Source organism: Gossypium arboreum, chromosome 12 (genome assembly GCF_025698485.1).
Source record: "Gossypium arboreum isolate Shixiya-1 chromosome 12, ASM2569848v2, whole genome shotgun sequence".
Taxonomy (NCBI): domain Eukaryota; kingdom Viridiplantae; phylum Streptophyta; class Magnoliopsida; order Malvales; family Malvaceae; genus Gossypium; species Gossypium arboreum.
In genome coordinates this window covers 67,749,798-67,771,273 of record NC_069081.1, presented here as the reverse complement: position 1 = coordinate 67,771,273, position 21,476 = coordinate 67,749,798, and the positions used below count along the sequence as shown (strand labels likewise).

Genomic DNA, 21,476 nt, shown 5'->3' with positions numbered 1-21,476 from the left:
GGGCTTAAGCCGTGTAATCTTCTCAATTTGGTCCATTTTGTCCCTTTTTAGCTCATTTTTTGTTCCTTTTGACTCTTGGTGCTCTTCTGAGTACAAAACATGAAATTAAAGCATTAAGAGCATCGAATTCACCAATTCCAATGAGAAATAATCTATAAAATGCATTAAACATGGGGTAAAAATATGTATAATTTACGGTTTATCAAATACCCTCACACTTAAGCATTTGTTTGTCCTCAAGCAAAATTCTCAACTCATAATCAGAATGAATCCTTCTCAACTTATAATTTCTATCAATAATATCTCAAATTAATCCATAGGTAATCATACATTGAGAATTTAACTAAAACAACATAAAAGTTTCAATCATTCTAAGTTGAGCATTTTATCCCGAAAATATAAGTGTTCTCCCTCATCTAAGTAATTACCTTTAATTTAGAATATCACAGAGTTTTACATCCTCACTAAAGATTCACTCAAATCACTCGAGGTGTTTTAAGGACAATAAAGGAAGCACTCAATAGTCAATAATGGAAAGTCAATACCATAGGCTTGCATGAAAATCAAATCTCCACCACTTTAATTTTAAGATGATACATTAATCAAAAGGTCTTTAGAGGGGTGTAATGAGGCTTGGTTAGGGGGTGTCGTCAGAAGCTGAAAGAAAGGGTTAGAATCGAGATTGAATTGAAAATTTGCCTAACTAGAAAAAGAGTTAATCTTCACTTGCGTACAACAGAGCTTCTCTCAGAATATGAAATTACAGATATGCATACATGTTGTGTGTTTTTTTTTAAGAACAAGTTAAGTAATGTAGGCTAAATATCAAGAACAAAACATAGCTAGGCAATCCATTCAACTCAAATCTTGACAAAAATAGGGATTAATTTAGAGGATTTCAACAATAATGGGTTAAAGGTTAATATTAAGGGTAATACAAGAATTGGTTTGTTGGGCTCAAGGGGGTTTACTAGGGGTTAATTGTGGAGGTAGGATTTTCATGGCATGATTGGGTTAATCCTAAGTGCCTTAATCATTTTGATATATCAAATCAAATGGTGTGGTCTCGACATGCATAATCAAGCAAGTTCTAGAATAATAGTTCAATACTGACGCACTCAAAGCAATAATAAAAGTGAGCATGAAAGGATGAATAGATGCTCAAAACGCTCAAAAATCTCACATAAAAATTATGGCTTTTTGATGTTTAGACTTGTGAATTCTAATTCAAAGTAATACCTCGACTTGGGGAAACAACCTATAATTTAATTTTATAAAAATCAACTTATCATGCTTGATTCTCTAATGTCTTAAAGTTTTAAAAAAATTAATGCATAAATCCCTATGTTTTAATTCAAAATCTATCAATCAAAATCTTAAATATGATATGAGAGTTTTTCATGAGAATAAGGTGATTATTCAGGGATTTTTCTGATAGTGAAATAAATACCCCCCACACTTAAGATGTACATTGCCCTCAATGTACAAAGATAGATGTTAGAGAAAAAATAAGATAGGGAGAGAAGTGAAACTTCCTGAATGATGAATTCCTCGAACTAGAGTTTTGGAGAGTGATTGGTTTGAGAGTGGAGGAGGATACTCTGGCAGTCATAGAGCTTCATTAGGCCATAAGTCCTGCGCCAAAAGAATATTATACCTAGTGGTAGCTATGGTCGTGGTCGAGCAGGATATGGAAGTCGTGGAGAACCATTCCCGGTGGAGCTTTAGTTCCTATGTGATGATGAGCTCAAGAGCTCTATATAATTAGGATAAAATTAGGAACTTTTTAGGGGATATTAGGAAGGATAAGTACTCAAAAAGAAATAGCCAAAATTAATAAGGAAAATAAAATATCTAAAGTCTAATAAAAATAATAGAAATAGTTTCAATCATTAGTAAAAACATAAAATAATAAATAAATATTTCTAGATATCTTCATTGCTGGATGGTTCGCAAGGTGGGACTGGCGATGAGATAGGAAGGTACTGAAAAATCTGCTGTAGAGTAGCATTAATGTTGTCAAATTGTTGAAAACACTGAAGCTTGAATCGGGTGAGGTGCTCAGAGATGCCAGTATATGAAGCCGCCACATGAACTAGACGAGAGGGTAGTGGTGGCTGAGAATAGGGATTATGGAGTGGGGAAAGGGAATTTCGGCTAGGTTTTTTTTTTCTGAAAAGAAGAAAAAATGAACAGTGATTTGCTTATATAGGGGAGGGCCACACGACTTAGGGCCACGCCCGTGTACGTATGAGGGTGAGCCCGTGTGTTTCGAATTTTTAGGTCATGATTGGCTATTCTCCCATGCCCGTGTGTCTTGGGCGTGTGTGGTACAGGGCCATATCACACAGCCGTGCCTAACTTTGTTCATTTCTCCCCCGCCCATGTTAAGGTACCATGCCCGTGTATTGTTGTCCACGGCTTAGTGGCATGGACATGTCTCATGCCCGTGTCGAAGAACCAGAATTGAACCTTGTCCCTGGCACGTCCGTGGGTTTCCATTCCCACGCCCGTGTTCCTCTATCGAGTTCACCCACGGCCATGTCGCACGGCCGTGGGGATTTATCGTATCCCATGTTTTGGGGAAATCATTTCCTGCTTCAACACGGCCGTGTCTCTTCCCCTGTTTGGCCATGACTTTAGGCACGCCCGTGTGCCTGGCCGTGCGTGCTGAAAAACTATGCAATTTAAAGATTAAGTTAATGATTCAAAGTGTTAGAAATTAAAAAATAAAGAAATCAAAATATGTTAGTGCTCGGGTTGCCTCCCGAGAAGCACTTATTTATAGTCTAAGCTCGACTTACCTCTCTGTTGAATGATCATGGTGGTTTGAGGAGTTCATACTCCTAGTTCCTGCTGTCAATCTTAAAATAAGGTTTTAATCGGGTGTTGTTTACCTTAAAAGTGCCGAACTTGGGATTACTCACCTCCACTGTACCGAATGGAAAAATACTGAGTACCGTAAAAGGGATTTCCTCATTCGGTATGGTAGTGACAATGTGAGGATCAACGGCATCTAGTAAGACTTTATCGGCAATCGTAAGTTGATTAGGAGAGGTATCGGGCTTGTTTTGGCGTAGTTTCGATTTATCATGTTTTCTTGGTTTGTGTTCTCGCCATTCGTCTAGCTCCTCTATCCGTAGCCTTCGTTCTTCATGGGTGTCTTTGTTCTTTTCATGATAGTAGCACACTGTCTCTGTTGTCTTGGTTCGAGAAGGTTCCTGCAAGGACGATTGAATATTAGTTTTATCATCGATAGGTTTTATAGCATTATTCAGGGATTTTATAAGGCATAACATTATACTTGCCCTTAGATCAGCTAAAGCATTATTCATAAGTAAACTACCAATTAAGCAAGGAATTGTAAAACTCCCTGGATCTTGCAATTTGTTAGGTAGCTTATTCTTTAGAATAGCTGAGCAGACTGCATTGAGTTCCACATGCGATGTAGTGTCTAATTTCCTTTTATTGCTCAGAAGTTCCTTTAAGAATTTTGCTGAGTTGAGCATCTACGAAAGAACTTCAATAAAGGGTAAGTTAATATGCAATTTCTTTAAGATTTTAGCGAACTTACCGAATTGTTCTTCTGTTCTATCTTTCGTCATCACTTTAGGATATAGCACATGAGGTTCATGATTCGTACTTACATGTTTGGGATCATTATCGTTTACCTCTTCTCGTCCTTTGTTCATCGCGTTGTTTTGCTGTATTTCTAGCTCGGGTATAACCAGTCCGTCCTTATTTTGAGCGCTAATTGCATTAAGGTGCTCCCTTGGATTAGGTTCAGTATTACTTGGTAGGCTACCTTGTGGTCTTTTGGAGATTAGTTTGGATAGCTGGCCTATCTGAGTTTTGAGTCCTTGGATCGATGCTTGTTGATTCTTAAGTGCAGTCTCGGTATTTTGAAAACGGGTTTCTGATACAGAGATGAATTTAGAGAGCATCTCTTCAAGGTTTGGCTTCTTCTCTTGGTGATAAGGTGGTTGTTGAAAACCCTGAGGATTTTGTGGCTTTTGATTCCCTTGACCGCCCTAGGAAAAATTTGGGTGGTTCCTCCAACCTGCATTATAGGTATTACTATATGGGTTATTTTGAGATCTAAAGTTATTATTACCCATATAGTTGACTTGTTCTTCTTCAGTTGTAGGATTGAAGGATTGGTATTCTGTATGCACACCTCCTCTGCTTGAGTCACACCTCATTACTGGATGTACCTGCGTAGAACCAAAAAAATTATCAATCTTTTTATTGAGAAGTTCTACCTGATTAGAGAGCATGGTGACTGAATCGATGTTATAAACGCCGGCTGTTTTTGTTAGCTTAGTCCTCATGACTTGCCACTGATAGTTGTTCAGTGACATCTCCTCTATGAATTCGTAGGCATCTTCCGGTGTTTTATTGTTGATAGTTCCGCCAGCAGCAGCGCCAATCATTTGTCTTGTCGAGGGATTCACACCATTGTAGAACGTTTGAACTTGCAACCATAGAGGTAACCCATGGTGAGGGCACCTTCTCAATAAATCCTTGTATCTCTCCCATGCATCGTAAAGTGTTTCTAAGTCCATCTGTACAAAAGAAGAGATATCATTGCGTAATTTAGCTATTTTAGCCGGCAGAAAATATTTTAGTAAAAATTTCTCGGTCATTTTCTCCCAAGTAGTGATAGATCCTTGTGGTAACGAGTTTAACCACTGTTTAGCTTTGTTTCTCAGTGGGAAGGGAAATAACCGAAGACGGATGGCATCATCAGAAACGCCATTGATTTTGAATGTATCGCAAAATTCCAGGAAATTTGCTAAGTCAGTGTTGGGATCTTCATCCTGCAAGCCATCAAACTGAACAAACTGTTGTATCATCTAAATAGTGTCAGGTTTTAATTCAAAATTATTCGCAGCAATAGTAGGTCTAACTATACTTGATTCAGTTCCTGTTAAAGAGGGTTTAGCATAGTCATACATAGTACGTGGAGCAGGATTTTGATTAGCTGCAATTGCAGGAGGCAGTTGATTGTCTTGGTTTTCAGCCATCTCATTGGTTGGAGGTTGAGTATTGTCCTCTTATTCATTTTCTGTGTATTGTAAACTAAGCCTTATTTCTCTTTGATTTCTACGAACTGTTCGATCGATTTCTTCGTCAAAAAGTAAAGGTCCTGACGGGTTTCTTCTAGTCATAAACTATAAAAACATGCCAAGAGAAAGAAAAAGTAAATTCATAAATAAGAAAAGAAAATAAAATTGCAAGAAAAATAAATGGCTAAAGTAATAAAAATTTAGTGTTCCTAATATTTTAGTTCCCTGGCAACGGCGGTAAAAACTTGATCGCAGTGATTCGTAACAAGTAATAAATATTTATAATGAAGATCAAACCTAGACTAACTATTATCACGACGAAAAGGCAAGCGCACCTATCGAACAATAGTATAGTAATGGCAAGATCAGGATATCGTACTCAAGGGAACCAAAAGTACTAGTAATAATTATCATTTTATTATCTAGCCTAGGAATAAAAGGGTTTGTTTTAATTAACTAATTATTTAAACTAAGAACGCACAAAGAAAATAATTGGGGAATTGCTTTTGGGAAAATCGATTGACTTGAGACAATACCTAAGGAAAAATCCACCTAGACTTTACTTGTTATTCTGGCTCCGAATCGGACGATTTATTCATTCAACTTGTTTCATAGAGATCCCTAATTTATGTTATTATCTCTATTCAAGACTAATAACGTCTAATCCCTAGATTGAATAACTGAGACTTTTCTCTAATTAACGTTCTAAGGTTGCATTAACTCGATCTATGGATCCCCTTATTAGGTTTCACCCTAATCCGAAAAAATCTTGTCAGCCTATTTCTAGGCGCGCAATCAACTCCGCTTAATTATGGCAAATATACTTTTAGACAGGGTCTATACCTCCTCTAAATAAGAGCGTGTCTTGAATCAATATCCTGAGATATCAAAACAAGAATTAAGAACACATAATTAAGAACAAGTTAAATATTTATCATACGATTCAGAAAATAATAACAAGATTCATCTTAGGTTTCATTCCCCTTAGGTATTTAGGGGATTTAGTTCATAACTAAATAAGAAAACATCTCAAAAGAATAAAGAATACAAAACATAAAGAAAACCCAAAACTCCTAAAGGGAAATTGAGGAGAGATCTTCAGTCTTGATGATGAATCAGGCTTCTGAGATGGATCAATTGACTTCCTTGGGGTAATTCCTTACCCCTCTTCTCCATCTCCCTTTTTCTCATCCTCTAGTGCGTATTTATATGCTTTGGAATGCCTCGAAACCCTCCAAAGTGGTCTTTTCTGAATTGGACTTAACTTGGGCTCAGCAGGGACACGCCCGTGTGATGTAATTGCCAGGCCGTGTTCGATCCGTTAAATTGTACACGGCCATGTGGGTCAATGGCCAGGCTGAGTGAATTGTGAAAGCCTTGGTCGACACCCTCGAAACACACGGGCGTGTGAGCTGCCCGTGTGGCAAGGCTTAAGCCATGTCATCTTCTCGATTTGGTCCTTTTTGTCCCTTTTTGGCTCGTTTTTGGTTCCTCTTGACTCTTGGTGCTCCCCTGAGTACAAAACATGAAATTAAAGCATTAGGAGCATTGAGTTCACCAATTCTAATGAGAAATCATCTATAAAATGCATTAAACATGGGGTAAAAATATGTATAATTTGTGGTTTATCATTTATAGGCATATATTCATCACTCAAACTTTCACATTACATCCATATACAACTACAAGGCCAAATATACTTCTCATATTAACACATGTACTACCAAAACTTCATGTATCCTTTTTCATCACATATCAAGAAATCAATTCACCCTATTTACAAATAGGAAATCAACTATCACGTACTTGATCGTTTTAGTTCATTTAATGTATTCAATTACCACATTAGAAATAAATCTTTTAGGCATAAACTTATAATAATACACCGGCATAAAGCCTACTAGGCCTAAGCCTGCTAGACTCAAAGTCTAATTTTATACACCGACTGTAACACCCCTCACCCGTACCCAACGTCGGGATAAGGTTCGAGGCATTATCAGGACTTTACATTTTGGAACGTACCAAATTGGGTCACCAAGTTTTACTCAAATTTTAAGTTTTTCATCCATGAACAACTCGTCTCTTATATAGGCCTTTGAGGCCTATAACATACCTAGATTAAGTGCGGAACAAATTCGAGTACGTTCGATAAACCTTGGGCTCCTTAGGGAATTTATCCTTATCATAAATTGTCATAAGCCCGTATAGGTGGACCGTATGGACTCACACACCCGTGTGACTTGGGGCACGCTCATGCCCTTCAACCGTGGGCAACACTAACTTATCAACACGGCCATGGTACACACCCGCGTTGCCTGCCCGTGGGCGACACTATCTTTTTAACACAGCCATAGTGCACGCCCGTGTGGCCTACCCATGTACAAATTTGAGCTAAAATTTTAAGTGCAGGGGACACACGGCCATAGCCCATGCACATGGGAGGGAACCGTGTGTCACACACGGCCTAGACAGACACCCATGTGTCTAACCATGTTGACTCTAATAGGCTATTTTCCAAACCTTTAATAACCCCTTTCTACTTCTTGTGCTTAGTGGTTACCAAAATCAAAGTAAAACACAATTATACACTTGTAAATAATCTTAATTAAACTAGATGTATAGAAACCTCATACCATTGGTTTCATACATAATAGGTTATTTCCCACTTAGTGTTTATGGGTTCCCATGTCACTTTAATTCATCCGAAATTGGCTCGCTCATGTAACTCATTGCCAATTGGTAACGACCCATCATTTGGAAATAAAACGATGCATAAATTCGTAGGTCATAGCCTACTTCAATTAAGCCAATTTTTGTGGCCATATACAAAGAGATAAACATATTTTTACATGCCTTCATTTGGCAAATCAAATGACATGTAACATCCCGAACCCGAGACCATCGCCGGTGTCGGACACGAGGGGTTAGCAAGCCAAGTTCACTTGTTTTGCCCATCCATTGGACATTTCCAGTCAGGCTGGAAAAACTGCGTCACTGTCGCCTTAAAAATCATATCTCGAGTTTCAAAACTCGGAAACTAGTTTCGTAAATTTTCCCTGAATTTAGACTCATATATCCATCCATAGATTTATTTCTAGAATTTTTGGTCGGGCCAATTGGTACAGTTTATTAGTTAAAGTCACCCATGTTACAGGGATCGACTGCTCTGACCTTCGCGTGGTATAACTTGAATATCTCTCTGTACAGGGCTTTAATGCTGATGCCGTTTGTTTCTAATGAAACTAGACTCAAAATGGAATCTGAAAATATATGGTATGTGTCCTAATTATTTTTGGATAATGTATAGTGAATTTTTAAAGTTTCGACAGGGAACCCAGAAACCATTCTGGCCCTGTCTCACAATAACTTTAATATCTCTTAACCTGTAACTCCTATGACCATTTCGTTTCTTCCATAAGAAAATAGACTCATCAAGGTTCATTTACATAGCTTATTCACTATTTAATTCCATTCCTATGAATTTTGGTGATTTTTCACATTCACGCCACTGCAGCTGGCAGCATCTGTTTTAAGGTAGGGCTTACCTATTTGGTAGTCTCCATGAATCAACTAGTCTTGCCATACATAGGTTCATATATGATCATTTTAACCATGCCAATGGCTGATCATATGACCAACATTCCTATTTCCAAGCCATAGCCACATCATGACACCAAATATATATATACAAACCACAATTAGTCTAAGTTCATGCTTCCCTTTTCGAGCCATTTTCGCATGGCCGTACATACTTACATTACAACATATTTAACAAACATGAGGTAGTCCTATACATGCCATCTCAAGTTCAACCAAAATTTATACCAAAATGGAGGCTTGATAGTGTGGATGACTTCGACTTCAACGATCCCAAATCCGATTGCTTCGAGCGAAATCTAAAAAAAAACTGAGAGCCAAAGCAACGGGGTAAGCATTTTTATGCTTAGTAAGTCTCAAGGAATATAATTAACTCTAATTACAGCAATACATTCACATAGCCAAATGCATCATTTCATTTATACACATTCTTACTTCACACTACATCATTATATAATTTCACAAGTATCAATCAATTCATTAGTCGATTGAGCGAATGTTGCTCAAACATGTCGACTTTCAATGCACATATAACGTACCTTATCCTTTGGGCTTTTCGAGTGTACTGATTGAATTCATTACAGCAACCAACACTCACCTCCAGCCCAAGATTCTTCGGAATATAACCGGATATAATCACGTGCACAAATGCCTTCGGTCTTAGCCGGATAGAATAACTCGCATACGAATGCCTTGGTCTTAGCCCGAATAGCCACTAGCACAATTGCCTTGGTCTTAACCCGGATATAATTTCCAGCATAATTGTCTTCGGGCTTAGCCGGATATCATTCAATTTCTCATGCACACATACATCAATAATCATTGGACATACATATTTCATTTTCGTTACTAAGGCTCAAACACAATTATAATCATTAGCATATTCGCCTTGGGACTTAGCCCGGTGGAATTAAAATACTCATACACACATAATCAATAATCATACACATCCATATTTCATCTCACATAATTCAAGTAAGGTCACTTCTTGAGGACTTACCTCGGATGTTGTCGAACGGCTTTTTCGGCTATTCGATCACCTTTTCCTTCCCCTTGTCCAATTGTGGCCCTCTTAGCTCTTGAGCTATTTCAAACAAATTCAATTTATTAAAACCTCATTGTGCTTGCTTATGGCCGAATATGACAAGGATTTTAAATGGTCATATGGCCACTCTTTAGCTTGAATACACAATGGTCATGCACATTTTATACTACATCAAGCAATTCAATACAATTTATTTGAGCATCAAGGAAATGCTAAGGCCTTCAATAGGCTACCCAAGGCCGAATATTCATGTACATGTTGAGGTCAAATTTGCACTTAATACCTCACAAAACAGCATGCAATTTACTAATTAATGCTTTGCACATTGTGGCCCAAAACTTATAATATAGCATCAAGCACTTATATGTGTGCTAGGCCGAATTGTGCTTGCAATTTCACAAGCATTCTTCCACATTTTCTTCTTTAAACCAATATATTCATCACTTAGTTCATAACCAAACATAATGTGCAATCATATATATGCATATATGAGCATGGCGAATTTTCAAGGTGTCCATAGCCATCCAAAACACAAATTTTAACTAACATGCAAGAAGCATGAATCATGCTCAAGAATGCATCATGGCCGAATATGACAATCATGCTCCTTTTCAACTTCAATCATGATAAAACAAAGAGAAAACTCAAAGTCTTACTCAAGAGTAGGCAATCCATCTTTGCATGCATCATCATCAAGCTTCACACTTAGCATGCAATGGCTTTATCACTATAACAACTTTGGCCAAATACCATTTCCATGGCATAACAAAGATTTGAGCCATGGCTAACATGCACATCAAGTTAGCAACCAAAACATGCATGAAACTCCCAACACAACCTCATACATACCTTAATCTTGATGCAAATTTCGCCAAATCACCTTCTAGATCTCTTCTAAACAAAGGAAATGAAGCAAAAATCCCTTCTTCCTCTTAGTATTTTCGGCCAAAAAGGGAGAGAGCAAGCATGAACAAATTTTTTTGTTTTTCTCTTCTTGGTTGCACGGCAATGGGGTATGCTACTCTCTCACACACATTTTTTTTTTCATTCTTTTCTTACCCATGCTTATTTGTTTACTATTTCTCCCTAATGCCCAACAAAACATGTTTCATGACATGTTTAACCCATATCTCTTTGTCATGGAAGGCCATTACTTGTAAAAAAGGGGGAATTTGACATGCAAGTCCATTATTTTGCATGCATGCTTTAATTAGTCATCACCCCTTTCCCTATCGTATTTTCAAAGTTCACTACTAAGTCCTTTCTAGTGGAATTCACCTTTATAACACTAAATCAATCATCAAAAAAATGTCATACATGAATACACACATATTATAGGCATCGAAATAAATTTTAAATTATTGTTATGCCTCGGTTTTGTGGTCCCGAAACCACATTCCGGCTAGGGTCTATTTTGGGCTGTCACATGACACATATAACAAAATATTCAAAAATACTATACATGCCATTGAACAAAACAAACGAAGTCTTTCTACCAAAGCTTGTCTAGTTAATAGTGTGTTGACTCTCCAATTGTCATCCAATCCTTTCGAGTCCTCGAGCTTTGTGAGATAGGAAAAAAGAGAGGGGTAAGCATTTACATGCTTAGTAAGCTAGAATAACCGAAAAGTAACTTACCGACTAAATAGTATACATCCATATTTAAATCATGAAATCATCAATTATGAAACAATTCCCTATCACATGCACTCAATCAATGAGTTAGTTACGTAACAAAGCATCATGTAATTTATATAGATGAGCTCATCATTCATCATCTTATTGACATACATCATATTAATCCCGTTGAGTTTCTAGGAAATCTCGATGGAATACTCATTATCCGTCGATTCTTACGAATGATCATTTCACATATATGCACTCCCGCGAACCTCACATCTCATGGCAGGATTACCAGTCCAGGCTAAATCCCCCATATCATGAACTCATAAGGTAATGTTGGGATTACCAGTCTAGGCTAAATCCCTTATAACGACAAACACCCTTAATAAGCTTAGAGCTGAATTACCAGTCCAGGCTAAATTCAGACCCTAATCGGATTACCCGTCCGGGTTAAATCCATAATGCACACATATTCTTCGGGAGGCTTGATCATTCATGGAACACCCGTCCGGGCTAGATCCTTTTCATACTTGAGATCACGAATTCCCCGTTCAGGCTAAATCATTACTGCAACACATGCAGGATCTCTTTATACATATCCATGAGGGTTTATCCATCAAATTCCCTCTGTCAACCTCATCCGAGACATTTTTCACATGTTACCATCAAATATACATTTCTATGATATTTCATGTTAATAATAAATGCAACCATCATGTATTCATAAATCATTCAATTATGCATATTAGGGGTTTACTTTACGTTATCCGAACTTACCTGGTATGCTTTTCGGAGTTGTGTTTCAGTTATTCCGAAACCTTGCGTTTACCTCGATCGACCTCCGGAATTTGTTCCTTGGGGTCTATAACAACATAATTTAACTCATTAATACACTACATTATACATTTCAAGTTTAATATCTACCCCTGGTCCAAATAACCGTTTTCCCCTAACCTTTCACATTTTTACGATTTAGTCCCTAGGCTCGTATAATGAAACACATGCACTTTCTATCTTACCCAAGCCTAGCCGAACACATTTTTCCTTCTTATGGTAGCCTACATTTTCCATTATTTTCTCATTTCTACCACACATTTACATCTTTTACAAAATAGTCCCTATAAGGGTTTTTCATGAAAATCAACTAGGAAAATATGTTTAATACACAATCATCTTTCATATTCCTCCATAATCCATCAAAATACAAGCAACTCATGCATGGGTAAATTTTTAAACATGAACCCTAGCATGAAATATGGGTAGAAATGGAGAGAGCAAGCTACCGGGATTTCAAAAATATAAAGAGCATGAAAAATGGGGCTTGGGAACACTTACTATTGAGCTTGGGAAGCTTGAAAACCCTAGCTATGGAAACCCTTGAAGCTTCGGCTGGACAAGGAAGAGAATGGGCTGATTTTGGTTAATTTTTTTCCCATTTATTTTCATTAAAACACCAATGATCAAAATGCCCTTAAGCCCTTTTCTTAAAATTCCATCCATGCAAGCCCATTTTTGTCCAAAAACTTAGAATTTGGGAAAATTGCTCTCCAAGACCTTCTAATTCATAACCCAAAGCAATTTCATACAAATTACTTCTAGAAATAAAGTTTTGCAATTTCATACAAATTACTTCTAGAAATCAAGTTTTGTAATTTATTCAATTCAGTCCCTAATTTCCAATTGAACACCTTAAAGAATTTCTTCATGAAACTTTAACACATGCATATACTCATATTCTAGGCCTCATAATAATAATAAAGTAAATATTTAGATGTCGAATTTGTGATCCCGAAACCACCATTCTGACTAGGCCCTATTTCAGGATGTTACATTTCTCCCCCCTTAGAGACTTTCGTCCTCGAAAGTCTTACCAGAAAACAGATTTGAATATTGACTTCTCATGGTTTCTTTCGGCTCCCATGTAGCCTCTTCTACACCATGTCGATGCCATAAAAATTTTACTAAAGCCATGTCTTTATTTCTTAATTGTTTAACTTCACGAGCCAATATCTTAACCGGTTTCTCTCCATAAGTCATGTCCGGTCGAATTTCAATCTCAATCGGTGAAATTACATGGGAGGGGTCTGATTGGTATCTCCTTAACATGGATACATGGAACACGTCATGAATCTTTTCCAATTTGGGTAGCATTGCCAAATGATAGGCTAACAGTCTAACTCTTTCGGTGATCTCGTACGGTCTGATAAATCGTGGACTCAGTTTACCTTTCCGACCAAATCTCAATACCTTTTTCCATGGAGATACTTTCAAGAATACTCTATCTCCAACTTGAAACTCAATTTTCTTCCTTTTCAGATCAGCATAAGACTTTTGCCTATCTGATGTCGCTTTTAAACAATCCCGTATCACTTTAACTTTTTCTTCAGTGTCTTTAATCAGATCAACTCCATGAATCCGATTTTCCTTGAGTTCTGTCTAGTACAATAGAGTTCAACACTTCCTACCATACAAGGCCTCATAAGGCACCATTTTCAAACTTGTTTGGAAACTATTGTTGTAGGAAAATTCTACCAATGGTAGGTATTTTTCCCAGCTACCCTGAAATTCGAGGATGCAACAACACAGCATGTCCTTCAGAATCTGAATCATCTGCTCAGACCGACCATCGGTCTGAGGGTGAAAAGTTGTGCTAAAGCTAAACTTTGTACCCAAGGCTTCTTGTAACTTCTTCCAGAATCTCGAAGTGAACCTCGGGTCTTTATCCGAAATAATCGACAGTGGTACTCCGTGCAATCTTACTATCTCAGAAATGTACAAATCGGCCAATCTATCAAGAGAATAATCCGTCCTTACTGGGATGAAATGAGCCGACTTTTTCAATTTGTCCACTATAACCCATATGGCATATTTCTTTTTCGGAGTTAAAGGTAATCCCATCACGAAGTCCATGGTAACTTTGTCCCAATTCCATTCGGGAACCAGTACAGGTTGTAACAAACCTGAAGGCACTTGATGTTCAACTTTAACTTGCTGACATACCAAGCATTTTGATACAAATTCAGAGACATCTCTTTTCATGTCGTTCCACCAGTACATCTTCTTTAAATCGTTGTACATCTTGGTACTTCTCAGGTGAACAGATAGACGACTGTTATGTGTTTCTTGCAAAATCTTTCGAATAAGTTCATTTTCTTTGGGTACACAAACCCTATCTCTAAACATTAAACATCCATCAGGACTAATTCAAAAATCTGACTCAACACCAGATTCACATTGAATGCTTTTTGCTTGTAAGTCATCATCATTAAGCTGAGCATCATGAATTTCCTGTAGAAATGTTGGCCTAGCGTCCAGTTCGGCCAGAACTAAATCATCATCAAGCAATGTCAAACGAGTATCCATGGCTCTCAAAGCATACAGGGATTTTCTACTCAATACATCGGCGACCACATTCGCCTTTCCCGGGTGATAGTCGATAATCAGATCATAATCCTTAATTAATTCTAACCATCTCCGCTATCTCAAATTTAATTCTTTCTGAGTCATCAAGTATTTCAAACTCTTGTGGTCCGTGAATATATGGCAAGTCTCGCCATACAAATAATGCCTCTAAATTTCCAAGGCAAAAATAATAGCGGCAAGCTTTAGGTCGTGGGTTGGATAATTCTTCTCGTGAGGCTTCAATTGCCGTGAAACATAGGCTATCACCTTGCCATCTTGTATAAGTACACAACCTAATCCATTTAAGGATGCATCACTGTAGACCACAAGCTCTTTTCCCAGTTTAGGTAGCACTAAAACAGGAGCTTCGGTCAACAATGTCTTTAACTTCTTAAAACTTTGCTGAAACTTCTCTGTCCATTCAAACTTAACGTCTTTCTATAGCAGCTTCGTCATCGGAGTCGCTATCATGGAAAATCCTTTTACAAACCTTCGATAGTAACCAACTAAGCCCAAAAAGCTTCTAACCTCGGTTACTTTCTTAGGCGATTTCCATTCAATAATTGTAGAAATCTTACTTGGATCAACTCGGATGCCTTCACCCGAAACTATATGACCCAAAAATCCAACTTCCTAGAGCCAAAACTCACTCTTGCTAAACTTAGCATACAGTTACTTTTCCTGCAAGGTCTGTAACACAATTTTCAGGTGTTTCAAAAGCACTGTCTCATCTTGAGAGTAGATCAAAATGTCGTCAATAAATACAACGACAAACTTATCCAAATATGGCCAAAAGATCTTATTCATTAGATCCATAAACACAACTGGTGCATTTGTTAGCCCAAATGGCATGACAAGAAATTCATAATGGCTATACCTCAGTCTAAAAGTTGTCTTGGGTACATCCGAGTCTTTAACTCGCAGCTGATAATAGCTAGACTTCAAGTGTATCTTGGAGAATACGGTGGCTCCTCTCAACTGGTCAAACAAATCATCGATCCTTGGCAAAGGATACTTATTCTTAATATTCACCTTGTTTAGTTGCCGATAATCGATACAAAACCTCATCGAACCATCTTTCTTCTTTACAAACAACATGGGGCACCCCAAGGTGAAAAAATTAGCCTAGCAAATCCTTTATCCGTCAGCTCTTGCAACTGTGCTTTTAACTCCTTTAGCTCGGTAGGTGTCATTCTGTATGGGGCAATAGAAATGGGAGTCGTCCTTGGCACCAATTCAATACCAAACTCTATCTCCCTTTCAGGAGGTAATCCAGGTAATTCCTCTAGAAACACATCTAGGTAGTCACATACTATCAGTATGGACTCGATTTCAGCTCCGTTTCCTTAGTGTTCTGTATAAATGAAAGGTAGGCTTTATATCCTTTCCTCATATATCTCTGGGAAACCATTGCCGTGATTACAACCAGCGACGAACCCAATTCTCTTGATTCGACCCGTAGAATCTTACCATCCGGGCATTTTAACTTGATATACTTACTACCACAAGCCACCGTTACATCATGAAGGCTAACCAATCCATACTAAGTATTACATCAAATTCATCAAATGGTAACAACATAAGGTTAGCTAGGAAACAACGACCTTGAATCGTCAAAGGACAATTCTTACAGACTTTATCAACTAGAACTAATCCGCCTAGTGGGTTCAACACTCTAATAATACCTTCCGTATGTTCAACAGGCATGTTCATACTAGACACCAATCTCATGCAGATATATGAATGCGTCGACCCCGGGTCAATTAAAGCAACAACACTTACATTATAAAGAGAGAAAGTACCCGTAATAACATCAGGAGCAGTGGCTTCCTCTCGAGCATGTATCGTATACATTCTTGTCGGGGCTCGAACCTATGATTTTGTAATGTCTTTAGTCACGACTCGACTGCCACTAGCACTCCCAAGGTATCTCGGAGGTCTACCTCTTAGAATGGGGCCACTCGACTTCAGAGCTATTTTCCCTTCTTTTTCGGCTCGTTCCGGGCAGTCTCTGAGAAAGTGATCAAGAGAACCACATCTGAAACACGTGCCGCTCTTCATTCGACACTCTCCGAAGTAAAATTTTTTACAGCTCTTACACTTCATTTTTTGATCATCTACACTCCCCACACTAGTCACCATCGGGGAGGAAGACTTTTGACCTCGTCATTTAGAGCTTCTCGATCTACCCGAATATTCCACTGACAGAGTGGAGCGTTCATGCAAGCTCCTAGCTTTCTTCATAGAGAACGAGAGTGTTTTACCGCTAGACCTCTTGCTCGCAACTCGAGCCTCTCTCTTAGCTTGTTTTCTTTTATTATTAAGTTCCTCGGCCTTCTTGGCTCGATCGGCCAATGCGGCAAACTCCCGTATTTCCAAGACCCCAATAAACAACTTGATATCCTCATTCAGACCTTCCTCGAAGCGTTTACTCATTTTCGATTCAGTTTGGACCCATTCAGTTGCATACTGACTTAGTCGTACGAACTCTCTCTCGTATTCTGCTATAGTCTTGTTCCCTTGTTTGAGTTCCAGGAACTCCTTTCGCTTCGAGTCCAAAAACCATTGGCTAATATATTTCTTCCTAAACTCTGCTTGGAAGAAATCCCAAGTACTATTTTCTTTCAGCACTACCAAGGATACGATATTCCACCAATTGTATGCAGTGTCCTTCAAAAGGGACACAACACACTTCAAACATTCCTCGAGTGTGCATGACAAATCATCTAGCACCCGTGTAGTATTTTCAAGCTAGAACTCGGCTCTTTCACCGTCATCATCAACTTTAGCTCTAAATTCCTCAGCCCCATACTTTCTAAGCTTATCTACAGGGGCTTTACCGACTCTCACCGGTGCCATACCTCGTGGTCCATCCTTATCGGGTTGGTTAGGGGACGGGAGAGGTCTTGGTATATTGGGGCGATTTCTCAGATAATCCCTAAACCATTCATCCATCATATCAAAGAAGGCAGCTCGAGCCTCTTCTCGGCCTTCTAACATCAGCCTTCTACTACTACTAGATACAGCTTGCTGTACGGAAGCTGGAGCATGGCTCTCGGCTCCCTCTGACTCATCTTATGCTTGATTGGAAGACATTCACTATATTCAAAACAGTTTAAACAATTAGTAGACGTCACACTATCAACATTCGAATAATGGGATGTATAGCAAACTTTAACATCATCTACGATAGTATTAGAACTGACTAAACTATAACTTTGATACCAATAAATATAACACCCCTCACCCGTACCCGACGCCAGGATAGGGTTCGAGGCATTACCAGGACTTTACATTTTGAAACGTACCAAATTGGGTCACCAACGTTTACTCAAATTTTAAGTTTTTCATCCATGAACAACTCGTCTCTTATATAGGCCTTCGAGGCCTATAACATACCTAGAGGCAGTGCGGAACAAATTCGGGTACGTTCGATAAACGTTGGGCTCCTTAAGAAATTTTTCCCTATCATAAAGTGTCACACACCCATGTGACTTGGGGCACGCTCATGCCCTTTAGCCGTGGGTAACACTGACTTATCAACACGGCCATGGCACACACTCGTATTCCTACCCATGGACAACACTGTCGTTTTAACACAGCCATGGTGCACGCCCGTGTGGCCTACCCGTGTACAACTTTGAGCTAAAATTTTAAGTGCAGGGGACACACGACCATAGCACACGTCTATGCAAGGGAACCGTGTGTCACACACGTCCTAGACACACATTCGTGTGTCTAACTATGTGGACTTTAATAAGCCATTTTCCAAACCTTTAGTCACCGCTTGCTACTTCTTGTGCTTAGTGGTTACCAAAATCAAAGTAAAACACAATTATACACTTGTAAATAATCTTAATTAAACTAGATGTATGGAAACCTCATATCATTGGTTTCATACATGATAGGTTATTTCCCACTTAGTGTTTATGGGTTCCCATGTCACTTTAATTCATCCGAAATTGGTTCGTTCATATAACTCATTGCCAAGTGGTAACGACCCATATTTGTAAATAAAACCATGCATAAAGTCGTAGGTCATAGCTTACTTCAATTAAGTCAATTTTCGTGGCCATAAACAAAGAGATAAACATATTTTTACATGCCTTCATTTGGAAAATCAAATGACACATATAACAAAATATTCAAAAATACTATACATGCCATTGAAGAAAACAAACGAAGTCTTTATACCAAAGCTTGTCTAGTTGATAGTGTGTTTACTCTCCAATCGTCTTCCAATCCTTTCGAGTCCTCGAGCTTTGTGAGACGGGGAAAAAGAGGGGGGTAAGAATTTAGATGCTTAGTAAGCTCGAATAACCGGAAAGCAAACTTACCGAGTAATTAGCATATATCCATATTTAAATCATGAAATTATCAATTATGAAACGATTCCCTATCACATGCATTCAATCAATGAATTAGTTACGTAACAAAGCATCATGTAATTTATGTAGATGAGCTCATCATTCATCATCTTATTGAAATAAATCATATTAATCCCGTTGAGTTTCTAGGAAATCTCGATGGAATACCCATTATCTGTCAATTCTTACGAATGATCATTTCACATATATGCACTCCCGCGAACCTCACATCTCATGGCAGGATTACCAGTCTAGGCTAAATCCCCCATATCATGAACTTATATGGTGATGTTGGGATTACCAGTCTAGGCGAAATCCCTTATAACAACAAACACCCTTAATGAGCTCGGATCTGAATTACAGTCTAGGCTAAATTCAAACCCTAATTGGATTACCCGTCCGGGTTAAATCCATAATGCACACATATTATTCGGGAGGCTTGATCATTCAAGGAACACCCGTCCGGGCTAGATCCTTTTCATACTTGAGATCATGAATTACCCATTCGGGCTAAATCCTTACTGCAACACATGCAAGATCTCTTTATACATATCAATGAGGGTTTATACATCGAATTCCCTCAGTCAACCTCATCCGAGACATTTTTCACATGTTACCATCAAATATGCATTTCTATGATATATCATGCTAATAATAAATGCAATCATCATGCATAAATCATTCAATTATGCATATTAGGGGTTTACTTTAAGTTATCCGAACTTACCTGGTATTCTTTTCGGAGTTGTGTTTCGGTTATTCCGAAACCTTGCGTTTACCTCGATCGACCTCTGGAATTTGTTCCTCGTGGTCTATAACAACAAAATTTAACTTATTAATACACTACATTATACATTTCAAGTTTAATATCTACCCCGGTCCAAATAACCGTTTTGCCCCTAACCTTTCACATTTTTACGATTTAGACCTTAGGCTCGTATAATGAAACACATGCACTTTCTATCTTACCCAAGCCTAGCCGAACACATTTTTCCTTCTTATGGTAGCCTACATTTTTCATTATTTTCTCATTTCTACCACACATTTACATCTTTTACAAAATAGTCCCTATAAGGGTTTTTCATGAAAATCAACTAGGAAAAGATGTTTAATACACATTCATCTTTCATATTCCTCCATAATCCATCAAAATACAAGCAACTCATGCATGGGTAAATTTTTAAACATGAACCCTAGCATGAAATATGGGTAAAAATGGAGAGAGCAAGCTACCGGGATTTCAAAAATACAAAGAGCATGAAAAACGGGGCTTGGGAACACTTACTATTGAGCTTGGAAAGCTTGAAAACCCTAGCTATGGAAACCCTTGAAGTTTTGGCTGGACAAGGAAGAGAATGGGCTGATTTTGGTTCATTTTTTTCCCATTTAATTTCATTAAAATACCAAATGACCAAAATGCCCTTAAGCCCTTTTCTTAAAATTCCATCCATGCAAGCCCGTTTTTGTCCAAAAACTTAGAATTTGGGCAAATTGCTCTCCAATACCTTCTAGTTCCTAACCCAAAGCAATTTCATGCAAATTACTTCTAGAAATCAAGTTTTGTAATTTATTCAAGTTAGTCCCTAATTTCCAATTAACACCTTACTTAAAGAATTTCTTAATGAAACTTTAACACATGCATATACTCATATTCTAGGCCTCATAATAATCATAAAGTAAATATTTAGATGTCGAATTTGTGGTCCCGAAACCACCATTCCGACTAGGCCCTATTTCAAAATGTTGCACCGACAATAAGCCTGCTAGGCATAAGCCCGATTGAATTCACCAGCGCAAGGCTTACTAGGCTCAAATCCCAAATATCACTATTATAAAGCTATCTCATAACAATTCATATATCAAAAATTCCAGATATTCCATATAGTTCATATGGACTTTCAAACATTATAACTCAGTCGGATTAAACTCAAATATATTATTTCCATGCTTAATCATAATCGGCTAACTCTACTATAAATCTATGAATTCCAAATCAGCATATTAACTCATACATAATTAGAATTAATGATATCTATTTTCTTATAAACTTACCTCAAACAATGAAAAATCGGTACGGATCGCTAGTCGACAACTTTAGTTTTCCCTCGATTTAAATCTGATTTTCTCTTTTCTTGATATAAATTAATATAAATTAAACTTATTAAATCAAATATTCAACCAAATTCATCCAAAAACACACAAATGGGAAAATTACACTTTTACCCCTGATATTTCACATTGTTCACAATTTAGTCCCTATTGCATAAAACACAAAATATGAAAAATCTCACAACAACATAGTTAGGCTGAATTTTCTTTATACTCATACTAGTCCATATATTTCATTTATTTCACATTTTATTCCTTAATTTA

The 21,476-nt window shown here is 37.9% G+C and overlaps 1 non-coding gene across 1 annotated transcript; it reads left to right on the top strand.

Moving 5' to 3' along the window:
- The first annotated feature begins 4,491 nt into the window (after window positions 1–4,491).
- Window positions 4,492–4,598, top strand: LOC128286067 (small nucleolar RNA R71). Its single transcript, XR_008276612.1, has one exon. It is a non-coding gene; the product is annotated as a small nucleolar RNA R71 (small nucleolar RNA).
- Window positions 4,599–21,476: the final 16,878 nt, after the last annotated feature.